The sequence below is a fragment of the Benincasa hispida genome, chromosome 8, assembly GCF_027475165.1.
Source record: "Benincasa hispida cultivar pf3 chromosome 8, pf3_genome.v1.1, whole genome shotgun sequence".
Lineage (NCBI taxonomy): Eukaryota > Viridiplantae > Streptophyta > Magnoliopsida > Cucurbitales > Cucurbitaceae > Benincasa > Benincasa hispida.
This window is the reverse complement of record NC_143485.1, coordinates 32,743,804-32,758,345: the sequence shown is the minus strand read 5'-3', so window position 1 is coordinate 32,758,345 and position 14,542 is coordinate 32,743,804. Positions and strand designations below refer to the sequence as shown.

The 14,542-nt window shown below is 37.8% G+C and overlaps 1 long non-coding RNA gene and 1 other non-coding gene across 3 annotated transcripts; one reads left to right on the top strand and one right to left on the bottom strand.

Annotated features, from left to right (window-relative positions):
• The first annotated feature begins 1,746 nt into the window (after window positions 1-1,746).
• Window positions 1,747-1,853, top strand: LOC120084355 (small nucleolar RNA R71). Its single transcript, XR_005483714.1, has one exon. It is a non-coding gene; the product is annotated as a small nucleolar RNA R71 (small nucleolar RNA).
• Window positions 1,854-11,892: 10,039 nt separating this feature from the next.
• Window positions 11,893-14,542, bottom strand: LOC150034513 (uncharacterized). 2 transcript variants are annotated; one of them, XR_016531430.1, is made up of 5 exons: window positions 13,908-14,129; window positions 12,906-12,975; window positions 12,466-12,556; window positions 12,255-12,384; window positions 11,893-12,169 (listed from the first exon to the last, which is right to left on the bottom strand). It is a non-coding gene; the product is annotated as an uncharacterized LOC150034513 (long non-coding RNA). The 2 variants fall into 2 exon arrangements; XR_016531431.1 differs by lacking the exon at window positions 12,466-12,556 and having other exon boundaries at window positions 13,908-14,542.

The window sequence follows — 14,542 nt, the reverse complement described above, 5'->3', positions numbered from 1 at the left end:
AGATCTATCTTTTTTAGATTGCAGTGACTGAATAAGATAAGTTGCTTCTTCGTGTAACACCTCTGCAATCCAATGCCTCAATTATTGCAAGAAAAATAGAGAAAGGGTCAAATAAGATTAAACAAAAATTGCGTCCAATTTTTTTCATAATAGAATATAAAGAAAAAAAAATCGATATGCAATAATAGACAAACTTAAGATGCTGAAAGTTCATGAAGTATTGATGTAGAGAAAGGATATTCAAAAGGTTTGCGTCCCTAATGAGGTTGAGTTATGTAGTAACTGAGGGACTGCTTATTCCAAGCTAGTCTTTTCACGTCCACGGTGGCTTTTTCCTTTTTTCTTTGTCCTCCGGGATCTTGACTGCCTTAATCTGGAGCTTTTCCCTATAAATGTTCATTACGATCTCCCCTTTGCGCACATCAATTTGAGCGCGACCGGTAAAAAGGAAAGGTCGTCCCAATATGATGGGCACATCTTCGTCTACTTTGTAATCCAAAATAAGGAAGTCTATTGGCAAGAGGAATTTATCAATTAAGATTGTGACATTTTTCAATTCTTCTTCAGGGTGTATTTGAGATCTGTCCGCGAGCAGGAGAGTTTCCTTTGTGGGCGTGAGTGTGCCAGCATTCAATTATTTGAAGATTGATAGCGACATTATGTTTATACTTGCCCCAAGGTCACATAGTGCTTGGCTACTGTAGACCCCTCCAATAAAGCATGGTATCGTTAAGATTCCTAGGTTGCACATTTTTTGTGGGATCATAGCATTTTGTACTACAGCCACTACTGCGATCTTGTCTTCGTCATTTTGTTTCTCTTTCAATCTTTGCGGATCTCCTGGTGGTTGGCCTTCTTCTGACTCAAGGTCTGAAGGCTTGAGGGTGGACGCAATTTCGGGGTTCATTTTCTTGGGCTTTTCCAAATTATAGGTCAACGGGTCTTCGGTTGTCACCACATTCAAGTTGTTTGCGATGGGCTCCTCCCCTACTTCCGCAATCATGTTGTCTCTTAACAAGGAGACTGCTAAGCATTGTTCCTTCCCGGTACCCCAGCATTGCGAGGGAGCTCAGTTAAGCTAAAAAACGCTCCTTGCAGTCTATTTTTTAGCTCGCCTGCAATTTGTCCTAGTTTAATTTCTAGATTTCGAATGGATGTTGCTTGAAAAGCTCTCTAAGGACGATGATTACGGTGTTTGCGAGCTGCTAACTTGACTATGCGTTAGATTGTTGTTTTGCGGGAAAAATATGGGTGACTCTCCTTTTTGCGCCACTGGTTGGAAGCTTTGTTGTTGCAAAATTTGGGTGGTTTCTCCACCCAGGGTTATATGTATTGGAATAGGGATTATTAATTATGAAGCATACTAACTGCGAGTTAGCTGGACATTCTTCCATCGAGTGAGCATCTCCGCAAATGACACAACTTGTGGTTGTTTAAGCAATTGCGTTGACCTGCCCTTTCTTCGCTCCCGTGTTATTAATTGCGATGCCTTGTATCAAACTCATCATTACAGTCATTTGATTTTGCAAGGAAGCGATGGCCCCGTTGTTTGCATCATTATCTTTAATTCTTAATCTTTGATCGCTTTCCCGCCAATCCTCGTGGTTTTTGAAAATGCGATCAAGTATACTCTTTGCCTCCTCATATGTTTTGTCTAGCAGACCACCAGCGGCTGCCGCATTGGCAGCGGTCTGCGAAGAGGGATTCAGTCCTTGGTAAAAAATCTCCATTTCTAGGAAGTATGGTAAGCCATTATGTGGACAGTTTCTTACCATCCGCTTGAACCTCGCCCAGGCATCACTGAGCGATTCGTCATCTTCGTGTTCAAAATTTGTTATTAATTTCCTTCTCCTAGCATTCTTGGTTAGTGGAAAATACTTCTTCATAAACTTTTCCACCACCTGTTCCCATGAAGTTCTCTCCCTCGGTTCAAGAGAATATGCCCATTTACTTGTTTGATCGCATAAGAAAAATGGGAAAAAAGTGAGTCGAACTTCCTCGGTGGAGATATTCGGGAACACAAAAGTGTTGATGATTTCTATGAAGCTCCGGAGGTGGGCGTGAGGGTCTTCGCCACGCCTCCTTCCAAACTTCCCAGCAGCCTGGATCATCTGCAACATTACCGGCTTCATTTCAAACCTCGATAAATCTAACGTCGGCCTCATGATTCCTAGGGAGAAATCATAGAGGTTCGGCGACGCATAGTCCCAGATGGGTCTATTGCGGTCATTCGTCAAAAGGATGGGGTTGGCCATTATATTATTCGCGTTTGCAGCCCTTGCTTCCAGTTGTTTCGCCATTCTTGGTGTTCTCTCTTGTTGGCAGTTGTCTCTTATTCCGCGTTGAAATGTTCTCTCAATCTCCAGGTCGTAATTTGCCAAAGATTGAGAGTCTGCAAAGAAATCAGAAAAATTACCGTTAGCACACTTTTTGCCGAAGTCCCCGACAATGGCGCAAAAAACTTGATGTATTATTTTATGACGTGGGATTATGGATGAATTTCGATGATGGAATGCGTTGAGCACTCAAGTTTTCCCAGTGGAATCCATGTGTAAACCCCACTGAGTTTCTTAGGGTCGAACTCAGGGACTTGGGAAAACAGGTTGCGGTGATAATTTTTAGGAAAAGTTTGCAGTAACCGGTAACTCAAATCAGTATTGGTTTTGTTTGTTACGGTAATGAAAATAAACAAATGTGGTGGAGTTCGAAAAGAGTTGATAAATGGAAGATACGATGAGTATGTGGTGAACAAGTTGAGAAAAGTTTCGGCTAACACTTCCTAGGATGCATTCATGCTATGCGATCATGCAACATGCATACAACAGTAAACCACCTCTCGATGCGAATGCCACGGCTTCTAAGGCTAGAACGCATGCGATATATGCGATAAGTCTATAGGACCTACACATAAGCCTCTATTCTTATTTATGCAATGACAAAATGATACACACACAAATAAGGCGACCACATAATATCATTCCTATCTCTAGGATGCATGCGATGCAGGTTGGCAAACAAAGCTTATCTCTAAGTCCCTATCTCTTGTTTATGCATTTCTAATCTTGCTCTCTCGAGTCTAGATTCTAACCTAGCTCTCTCAAGTCTTAGGTTCTTTCTTTAGACTCTCTCTCGTGTAGCTCTAAAGGGATATTAGGCACAGCATAACACAAGATAATCACAAGCAATGAACATCCTGGGTCATGTTAACTTAGTTCTTCTCAACCCATTCAAAAAGTTTAGCTACTCATGCGTGTTAAGAGAGTGAATAGATGTAGAATAAGAACTTCCATTGTATAAATATAAAGATGAAGTACAAAATAACAATGCAAAAATAGAATAAAGAGCCTAGTAGTAATCTCTTGCTGCCTAGGCTTTTACACTGTCTTTCTACTCGTGTTCAAAAGATAATCTCGCTCTCGTGAGAATCGGCTCGCTCTCTACTTTTATGCCTCCAGGTTCTCTCTCCAGTTGCCCTGAGCGATCTTCCGACGTCTCTACTCTTCCCTTGCTCTGCTTTAAAAATAAAAGAAAATTATGGACAAGGCTAAAGCTCCTAAATCGGTGAATTCGTTAACTAGTGGAACCCTTTTTCTGAAGGATGCCTCTAGTATTTATGGAGCTTCGGGGTGAAGGCGGCTTCTCTCTTATGATTGCATAGATGGGATGGCTTTAATTCCCTGACTGATGTGCTGATTATTTGTCATCGAAAAGGTGAATGTACTTGTTATCGTTAGCGGCTGTCTGCTTAATTCAGATTCGACCGTCATCAGCTTTCTATCCCATCGTGATTAATTATGCCTTTCACCTAGATGAGCCCACCAAGTTGCGCTGACTGTATGCGGCGATCCTTCTTGAGCAGATGTTTGCGAACACAAATCACCGCAAAGCCTTGCGGTAATGTTGCACTCGACCAATGATTTCCTGTGATCGCTCTTTCCGCCTTGTGTCAACGCATATTTTGCATAAAAAATACAAAACTCAACTGTTTCTATGCGATGAACGCATGCGACCGCAATGTTGTAAACTTAATGCTTTTGGATGCAATTTAACATATTTTATCTGCGCAAGCCAGCATTGCTTAAGAAATAACACTATGATAACGTGCATTTCTGCCCGTTATTAGCTGTCGATAGACTCGTTGAGTGCTGGTAGATCGGTAGAAGGTTTTCTGCTTCTTTGGGTTCAGTCGTTCGAAGAGTGTCACTACAAGAAAAATGAGTCCTCCCGACGCTTAAATAGAGCATTGGGAGTTAGGTCATCGGGAGAGACTGTGTCTCCCGATGCCGTAAAGGCCCGTCAGGAGGTTTCGGGGAACTCCTGATGACTAAAACTAGCATCAGGAGTTCCCCGGGAACTCCTGACGATTAAAAATAGGCGTTGAGAGTTCCCATGGGAACTCTCGATGCCATTTGTTAGCCGTCGGGAGACGGCTCTCCCGACGCTCGTCTGGCAGCTTCGAGAAAGGGGTCTGGTTTTAAACCAGACCCCTTCTTCCCCATTTTCTTTTCCCCCTTTTCGAAAACCCTAACCCTAATCGTCGCCGCCCACTTTCTTCCCTATCTTCCCCCTTTCTTCCGCCTCGCCTTCTCCCATTTTCCTCTCACTGCTGCTCCTTCTCCCATTTTCTCCATTCTTCTCCACTATCTCCCCTCCATCCCATTTTTCCATCTTTTAACCGCCGACGCCGCCTTTCGCCGCTTCCTCTCCTCTCCCATTCCCCCCATTTTTTTCGCTGCCGCCGCCCTTCGCACCCGCTCCTCCCTTCGGTCAGCAGCTGCAATCAACTGCCCACCGCCGCCATCGTCTTCTCGTCTCGTTCAACCACTACCGCCGCCGGTAATCTTTTCATTTTATTTTATTTTGTATATTTATTTAAATCATTTTTTCACATCCTTTTGTAAAAATCATGCCCATTCAAATGTGTGTATATATTGTCTTTGCTTTTGTTAAGATCTCGTCAATTTTGCAGAATATATTTGTTTTACAATTCTCTAAAATTCTATAGAGTAATTTTATGACGAACATGTCATAATTCATTAGAGATAAACATTATTACATTCTTTTAAGTTTCAACTTGATTATAATACTATCTTTATGTCTAAAAAATGATATGATGTTGGTTATTTGGAGCCTAAGCATGCATGATTTAACATTTCGAACTTTCCTTGAAAGGAGAATGAAAATTAGTATATAGATGCTATGTGCTATTTTTAGTATATGAACTTTTTTATGCTTATATGTTTGTGTCTAATAAATCTATAAATCTAAAAAATATAAAATAAATCTTTAAAACTCCAATTTGGTACTTAATAGGTCCCTAACACATAATATTTTAAAAAAGTTTAAAGAATCTACTAGATATAAAACTAAATTTTGTGTCTAATAGAAAATTGAACTTTAAATTTTGTGTCCAATAGGCTTTTAAATTTTAGAAGATGTTGAATAGATGAAAGGCCTATATTAGACACAAAATTGAAAGCTTGGAGACGTACTAAATAAAACATTTGAAAGTTGTTAGACAATTTAAATGGTCTAAGGACCTATGTGTTTATTTTGCCTTAAAAAATGAAAAATATGGAACTCAATGCTTAATAATACTTTGTACTTTGTCCTCTAATCTAGGTTATTGTTTTGGATTACAAGTTGGTCAGAAAATATTTATTTTTAAGGATGAATAAAGAATGGATTAAACTAAGGAATAAGTTACCAGTGGAGTATAGAGAAGGAGTATCATAGTTCTTAGATATGGCAAAGTTTCATGTTAATGATTCCGGACGAATAAAATGTCCATGCAAGAATTGTATGAATTCAATTTGGGAAAAGATAGATATTGTGGAATGACATCTATTAACAAATGGAATATCTCTCTCATATTATAAATGAGTATATCATGGATAGCCAATAAACTTATCTATAAGTCATACAAGTCATTCAATACAGGATGTTGAAGTAGATAGTATGGAGAGTAATGCTGTCGAAGAAAATGAGATGTTGAATCTTATAAACGATTTACAAGTTCCAATTGAAAATGAAAATACAAATGAAGAAAGGATTGAGAATGAAATGTTCATTAATGGTCAAGAAAGAGATACCACGAACTTATTCGAGGATTTAATGACCAAAACATGTAATGAATTATACCCTGGTTGTTCGCAATTTTCGTCCTTGAACTTTTTAGTGAAGTTGTTGCATATCAAAGTTCTGAACAGCTGGAGTAACAAATCATTTGACATGTTGCTGAAATTGTTAAAAGCAGCATTTCCAGCTGGCACCTCTATACCTACTTCCTTTTATGAAGCCAAGCGAAAGGTTATCAAGCATGTCCAATATGCAAAGAAGATAACTCGTCCTTCGGGATAAGAGGAAAAATATCATTTATGGGACATCGACGTTATCTTCTAGAGAATCATAGTTGGCGTCGAAGTAGACAACATGATGGAAAAGTTGAACGTAGACCTCCACCAGTCGTTATGAATGGAGAAGAGATCTTACAACAAATAAATACGCTAAACTTTTCTGTGCTTAGCAAACATCCATCGAAGCAAGATAAAAAAAGAAAGCGAATTCTAAATTGGACTAAGAAAAGTATTTTTTTCCATCTTCCATATTGGTCCTAGACTATTATTACGACATAAATTGGATGTAATGCATATTGAAAAAAACATATGCGATAATTTGGTGGGTACATTGTTAAATATTAAAGGAAAGACAAAAGATACAACGAACGCTCGATTAGACTTACAAGATTTGAAGATAAGAAAGGACCTACATTTGATACAAGTCGATAATAGATTTGTAAAACCACACGCAGCATACACATTAACAAATTCTGAACGGATTTCATTTTGTAAGTATTTGAAATCAGTGAAATTCCCTGATGGATTCGTATCGATGTATGAATGACAATGATGGAAAAATATCGGGGCTGAAAACACACGACTGTCATGTGTTGCTTCACAGACTACTCCCTATTGGTATTCGAGCATACCTACCGAAGAACGTATCCACTGCTATTGTTGAGTTATGTACATTCTTTCACGACTTATGTGCAAAGACAATATGTGTAAGTGATTTGAACAGACTACAAGCAATGTTTTACAGGTTTTCAGATTAAATTTTCAGATCAAATTTTCAACTAATGAATGAACTCCCCATACATATATTACTGCATCGGGAGTTCTTGTATCTCCCGACGTATTAAATAAAACCGTCGGGAGTTTGGGAACTCCGAATGCATAGAACAACCATTGGGAGTTCGAGATCTTCCGACGCACTTTAAAATTGCATCGAGAGTTATTTGGGGAACTCTCGACGCACATATAGGGCATCAGGAGTTCCCCGAATAACTTCTGACACCATTTTAAAGTGTGTCAGGAGATCCTCTCCCAATGGGTTTCTCCTGACCAAACTTCCGATGACCTTTTATTCGTCGGGAGAGGCTCTTCCGACGCATTTTCCACACTTTTCCGACGAAATGTGGCGTCGGGAGAAGTCAGATTTTTTGTAGTGTGTGTTCAACTGGTATGAACCCTTTCCTTGTGTTTTATTGTATTTTGAGCATGCTGATTATGAGTTTAATATGCATAACTATTTGTATGGAATGTATATCGTTTATGTTTCGGTCACTTTAAATCGGAGCGATCTAAGCCTACTGATGGAACTCTCGGTATGAGGTCCTTCACTGCATGGGTGAGAGCAGCTCAACAACGCTGGCTCAATAAGCCTCCCATTTTAAGGGTAAGACCGGGAAAATAGATAGGGACATAGGGTGCAAGACGGACTTCACTCTTACCTGTCTCTAAGGGTAGTAGATAGGTTGTTCCCTTAAGTGCTGACTTCGGAATAAGAACAAGGGGCCCCACGCTCTCACTAAGCTGAGAGGAACTGAATTTGTTGGTTGGACCACAAATCAAATTTTCTTTAGAGGTTTAGTGGGATTGAAGGAACAAGAAGTGTTCTTAGGGGTAAAATTATATTTTGACCCAGCCAAGACCATGAAAAACCTGTGAAAGATTGACTTACTGATTATGGTTATATCAGATGGACAGAAATATATCTACTGTGAGGGGAGTGCAACTACGAGACTTTAGGTTAAAGAGTTTTACCGGTTAATCTCAGATTGTTGGAGCCCATGATCTGTAGGTCCATTAGGCCCCCCTGCTAGCTCATATGGATTAAACTTAGAACAATATGTTTGATTAATTTGAATTTTTCAAATTAGGAAAAGGGATTAAAACCGACAAGTATATGCGATATCGCTATCGGTTTTTTGTATGGCGCTCTATATTCAGATGTGATTTGAATTTTGAAAATATGAATGCGGATTCATATTCGGGAGGTCAAAATTAGTCAAAAGGGGCAAAACTGTAAAAAGTCAAAGGGTTGACTTTTTTCGCTAAAAGTCAAAGGGTTAACTTTTTCGCTAAAAGTCAAAGTTTGACTTTGACCAAATGGAAAAAGACTATTTTGCCCTTGACTAGAGTTAGTGGAATTATCCAACATTTTGTTGGATAATCCCACTAACTTAAGTGGACTATGTGTAAATATTATAGAATGACACATAGCCCACTTTGGTTTAGTGCTTTGTGAGGTGTTGATTTTTGGTAAGTTTCTACATGCATTAGATGCACGTAATTGTTTTATAAAAAGGAAGTTTTATAAAACAAATTTCTTCTTTTTTTTCTCCTTTAAGCAAGCTGAATTTTTATAATTTTGGTTTCGAAAATTCCCACAAAAAATTTCTTTTTTCTCACATTAACTTTGAACCACCACTTCTTCCCCTTTTCATTCCTTCATTCACTGGGTCCCACAACCCGGTTCTGAGTCCAGAGAATAGCGGGTAAACTCTAGTGGTGGTCCGGAAGAGTTCGGGTCGAGATTCAATGACAAAAAGCATTTTTCAGGAGCTACAAAGGTTGTATTATATCCCTTTTAATTTACTGTTTTTTCCTATATTTACATGCTATTTTCCTTTTACTTAAAAGCAATTAGAGTGTAATTAGATCCTTATTCCACTGCGTATGTCTCGCGTTCCATCAACTGGATCTGTTCCCAGAGGTACCCTAAAAAAAGGAACTTTTCCTCTCCCTAACCATTTACCATTTCGGGTTAAGAAGATGTGAATGTGCCTTTCTCTATAAGAATGGTGCGTTCCAAGGTGTGTGATAAGCAGTTAAGGCAAAAACTTCATGTGTTAGTTGTGAATACATTTTCTTCGATAAATGTTTACAATATATAATGTATGAAAGATCATTTGACTTAGTGCTTTAGTAGGTTATTTTATTAGTCATGGGAAATCTAATAGAATCTAGTTGTATGTGTGGATGTTAGGACAAGACACAAGGAGAAAGAGGAATAGGTAGATGAGGTATGCCTGCTAGAGGCTGAGATCCTTGAGTGTCACAAGAGCCTCCAGTGCTAGGAATGCAAGAAATGTCTTGAATGAGCCAGTAGGAGGTCAGCCTCTAGACCCACCAGTGGCCCCGCAGCCATTTGGCAATACAAATATGGGCAACTTTTACCACAACTATGATGAAGACAGAAGTTGGCTTTAGCACGGTTGTGGCTAATCAAGTAGCTCAACAGTTTCAGAGAGGAGAGAGAAAAAAGTATCATAAATATTTTGACATTACCAACAAAAGTGTTGCATGCCCAACGTATTTTGTGTATACGAAAGTGATGTATACAAAATTATGTGTATAAAAATGGTGTACATTCCATCATACTTAGAGAGGCATGGGGTGTATGAAAGTGATGCATGCCCAATGGGTCTTGTGCATTTGAAAGTAATGTACATTGTGTATGGTTTGGAATACCCCGAAGTGGAAGCAATTGACTACCATTGTGTCCCGATTTCATTTTACAAACATGAAATACAGAGGGATGGAAACTTTGATAAACGAAACTAATTAAGCATGCATTTTATACAATGAAAATAGAGAGGGAAAAGGAAAACGAGAGCAACTCATCCTTGAAGTACACTGTTTTCTCGCTTCCTCTCTCGTTCAAAGCACGACATGAACTTCACCTTCTTGATCTCCTGAACTCGACAACACGAATAACAACACTTTCCCAAAAAGAACACCACCACAAATTCTTCCTTGTTATTCTCAAGGATGGGAATCAATAGAAAGTGTGTGGGCTTCTATATCTTAATTTTGGTGTGGAAGAGAGGAAGAGTATTCTAAGAGAATTTTTACAGATCTCACAGAGAGGAAGAAGGAAGCAGATGAAGTAGGAGCAGTTCTCCTTTCCACAAATTGTGCATTACTCCCTTCCCTTTTTATTTTAATTTTAAAAACAGAATTCAAAATTTTGAATTTTAAATATATATAATAACTAACTTAATGCATACATATATATAAATATTCAATTATATGTTATATCAAATATAACATATAACCTATAGTTTATATTATAGTTTATTACTCTCTCATATAATCTATAGTATTAATATGAATCATATTCATATTAATTTTTGAAGGAACTCTTATTCAAGAGAACTAGTGAGCGGAAGCAAGATCTTTCCAAGCTCATTGTGAAAGAATAAATGCATTCACAAATACATAGAATAGTTATGCATCTTCAAGAAAATTACAGCATGCTTTCTTAATCAAATACAAAAAGAATTGAGAGACGTACACTTGAAGAACTCTTCTTCTAGAAATCTCTCGCTCTCGTGAGAATCTTCTGGCAATATCTTGCTCTCGTGAGCTACGTCTAGCAGCCTCTCGCTGTCATCACAATCACAAATAGTCTGATCCTTGAATAGCAACCCTTCGACACTACCACTCGGTAACCTTGGTATTCTCGGAGTGAGAATCCAAGAGGTGTGGGAAGGAGGAAGAAAATGATTGAACTACACGATCAAGTAAGTGGGAGAAAGGTTTTGTCTATTGCATAGACTGAGAGTACTTGATCGTTTAGTAATCTCTTGCTCTCGTGAGAATCGTCTAGCCAATCGTCTAGTAATATCTCGCTCTCGTGAGCAATCATCTAGATGATTGTTTAGTCTATCGCTCAATTGTTTAAAGCCTATCGTCTAGCAAATCGTCTACACGATCAAGTAAGTGGAAGAAAGGTTTTGTCTATTACATAGACTGAGAGTACTTGAATTATTTAGTAATCTCTCGCTCTCTTGAGAATCGTCTAGCCAATTGTCTAGTAATATCCCGCTCTCATGAGTAATCGTCTAGCCGATTGTTTAGTCTCTCGCTCAATTGTTTAAAGCCGATCGTCTAGCAAATCTCGCTCGATCGTTTAGTCTCTCGCTCAATCGTTTAGAGCCGATCATCTAGCAAATCTCACTCGATCGTTTAGTCTCTCGTGAGGGCTATCGTGTAGTCTCTCGTGAGCAAATGATTAGTAATTCAGTAAATGAAGCAATCGTTCATAAAATGAAAACTCTTTTCATTTTATCCTTCAGTTATTAAAAAACTGAAAATTTCCTCCCCCTTGTATGGTTAAAAGAGAAAATAAATAACCAACTAAAAAAAATTCTCATAATTGTTCACTAGAAGAAATTCGGGCTTTAATGTCGGTTTTAAACCGACATTAGAGGGCTTTAATGTCGGTTGATAACCGACATTAATGATAGTGTTATTAAAGCTCTTTAATGTCGGTTTCCTTTCATGTCGGTTTTAAACCGACATTAAAGGGCTTCAATAACACAGCCTTCAATGTCGGTTGCAATCGACATTAAAGGTCTTTAATTTCGATTGCAATCGACATTAAAGACCTTCAGTGAAATTTCCAATCAACATTAAAGGTCTTTAAAGCCTCTATTTTTTTTTTTTAATTATTAACCGACATTGAAGCCCGAATCTGTCCATTTTTTCTAAATTCCGTTGTCAAATCCATTTTTTTGGTCAAAAACTATAACATGAAACATCATCATTGAACGTTGTGGCTATGACATATTATTCATGTATGGATTGTAAATCTATTACATTTAATCCACAAATTCTGCTATAAAATTATAATTTAAAAGGCTGTACAATAATTCAGGCCTTGAAAACACAAATTAAAAGTAATACAAACATTATGATTTTTTAAATATTATGAGATTACTGTCTCTCTCCACTTGGTAAGTATGGATCCCTTCATAATTCTTCTTGAACCAACCCCCTAGCTTCAGCAGTGCCTGGTTATAGGCATCTTTGTCTGATCGCTATTGTTTAACGGATCACAAACAAAAAAGGTTTAAGACAAAGGATTGAAAGTGAAAATGTGATAAGAATTTATATTCAACTAACCGTGTTTATTGGGAATGGGCATAAATGATACATTCAAGGCAAAATTCTTGTAGTGAATGTGTTGGATCTAAAGTTCCCCAAGAAAAAGCATAAAAAGGTTGGATACAAAATATTTACTCCTTTGTTGCATCTGCAAAACAAGAAAACTCAATAGTTGAATAAATGAGAGAATCTTCTTTTTCAAGATCTTGAAGAAGAGAAGCTTGGTTACCTAGATATGAGATACGAAGAAGACGGAAAATTTTCGGCAGCATAACGATACACTCCCAAAAATATTTCACAACCACTTGTTCTCAACAGAACTATCAGAATTCCCAAAAAAAGAATATTCAAGAACACATACATCAATAAGCAAATTTAGCTCACAATATACTTCAAACCTAAAAAATTGTCACAAAAACTAACATATTGCATGAATAACCCACAAACTACCATAGTGCGACCTACAAACTCGAGCACCTTGAATCAAATCTAAACTACAAATAAATAGTATCCATGAGTCATAAATAGATGTTACATTCTAATCCAATATGGCCCAAAGAGAAATAAGCACACTATAACTTCTCAAACAGGAATTTTCATATCATTAGAGTCACTCGAAAACACTTAGAAACTGTGCTTAAAACTGCAAGCATTCAAAAATGCACTTACCAGGAACAATTTTCACCTTAATCCCTTGCTGTTGCAAGAAATTCATCTCCTCCCCACCCCTTCCAAACACCTAAAAAATACATAAACAAAAAAGGTTTAAGACAAAGGATTGAAAGTGAAAATGTTATCAGAATTCATATTCAACTAATCGTGTTTATTGGGAATGTGCATAAATGGTACATTCAAGGCAAAATTGTTGTAGTGATGCTTATCGAATGATCAAATAATTTAAATCGAATATTAGAATGATGCTTATCGAATCTTAATATGAAAAATGTCACTAATGTTATAGAAATACTGATTTTGTTACAGAGCTAGATACTAACTATTTAAATCGGATGTTAAAGAACGCTAGTAGAGCAAATTCATCATAAATTTATACTTGTAATGATTTTTAGCTATATGCTAACCTAGCGTTTTCACATTTATTCTAGAATTTCTGGGACATTTTAAAAATTGAACTGAAATTTAAATATTCAACAAGAATTTCAGGAATATACACATAGATAACCATATAATAAGTTCAAATCTACATATGAGAATGATGGTTACAAAGTTCTAACCTTCAATGAAGGTTCCACGCTTAGTGAATGAATCTGTGCTCCTAAACCTAATGTCAACATTATACAACAAGTGCTCAAGACACTTGTTAAAGTGTACTTGTTTGGTTCCACACCATCCGAGAGCATCTCGGCGAAGAAACTTAAACTTCAAACTGTTTGACCATTATCACAACAGGAAGATACAACTGAAGTCCATGAAATCACATTCTTTTTCTTAATTTTCTTGAAGGCTCTTATTACAAATCCCAAACTCCCAGACTTAGAGTAGAAGTTCGAAAGAGAGTTGCCACATTTGATTTTGATGTGGCAACTCTCTTTCGCCATTAAAGTGGTGGATGTGTGTATATATAAAAACCGCCCCATTGGAATTCGTCTTTACTGAATGCACAGGAAAACAAAATTAAAATAAATTCTAAAAAAGAGAAAGCAGAACGGTTACCATTTCCGATTTCCCACACCAGAGAGACACCAACACGCCGCCGCACGCTGCCGTACCACACTCCAAATTCTCTACTCTCAACGCATGTAACCACGAAACTCTTCAACATGATTTGCACCAAGAGGCCGATAACATTCGTAAATTCGTCGCAGATTCCGATCTCTTCGATGTCTTGCCGGACGATCTCCTTATACACCTCCTCTGCCACCTCGCCTCCTCCCCTTCCGACCTCCTCAACCTTCTCTTGACGTAATTACATGCTTCTTTTCTTTTTCTTTTTTCCTCTATTTTTTGTTGGTTTGTAAATTTCTCGTTTTTTTCCGGATGGTTTTGCAGATGCAAGAGGTTGAATTGCTTGGTTCTTCACCCTTTGGTTTTGTCTAAGGCCGGACTGAAGGCGTTTGCAGTGAGAACGAAAAACTGGTGCGATTCCGCTCACCGATTTTTCAAATGCTGCGTCGACGCCGGTAATTCGGAAGCGAGTTACACGCTCGGAATGGTTTGTTTATCTTTTTCTGTTCTTTTTTTATGAAAAAGATGAAGAAATTGTTAATCTGTATTGAAGTAGGGAGGGGGATTAATGAATAATGATATCTATATTTTTTCCCCTCTGTAGATCCGATTTTATTGTTTGA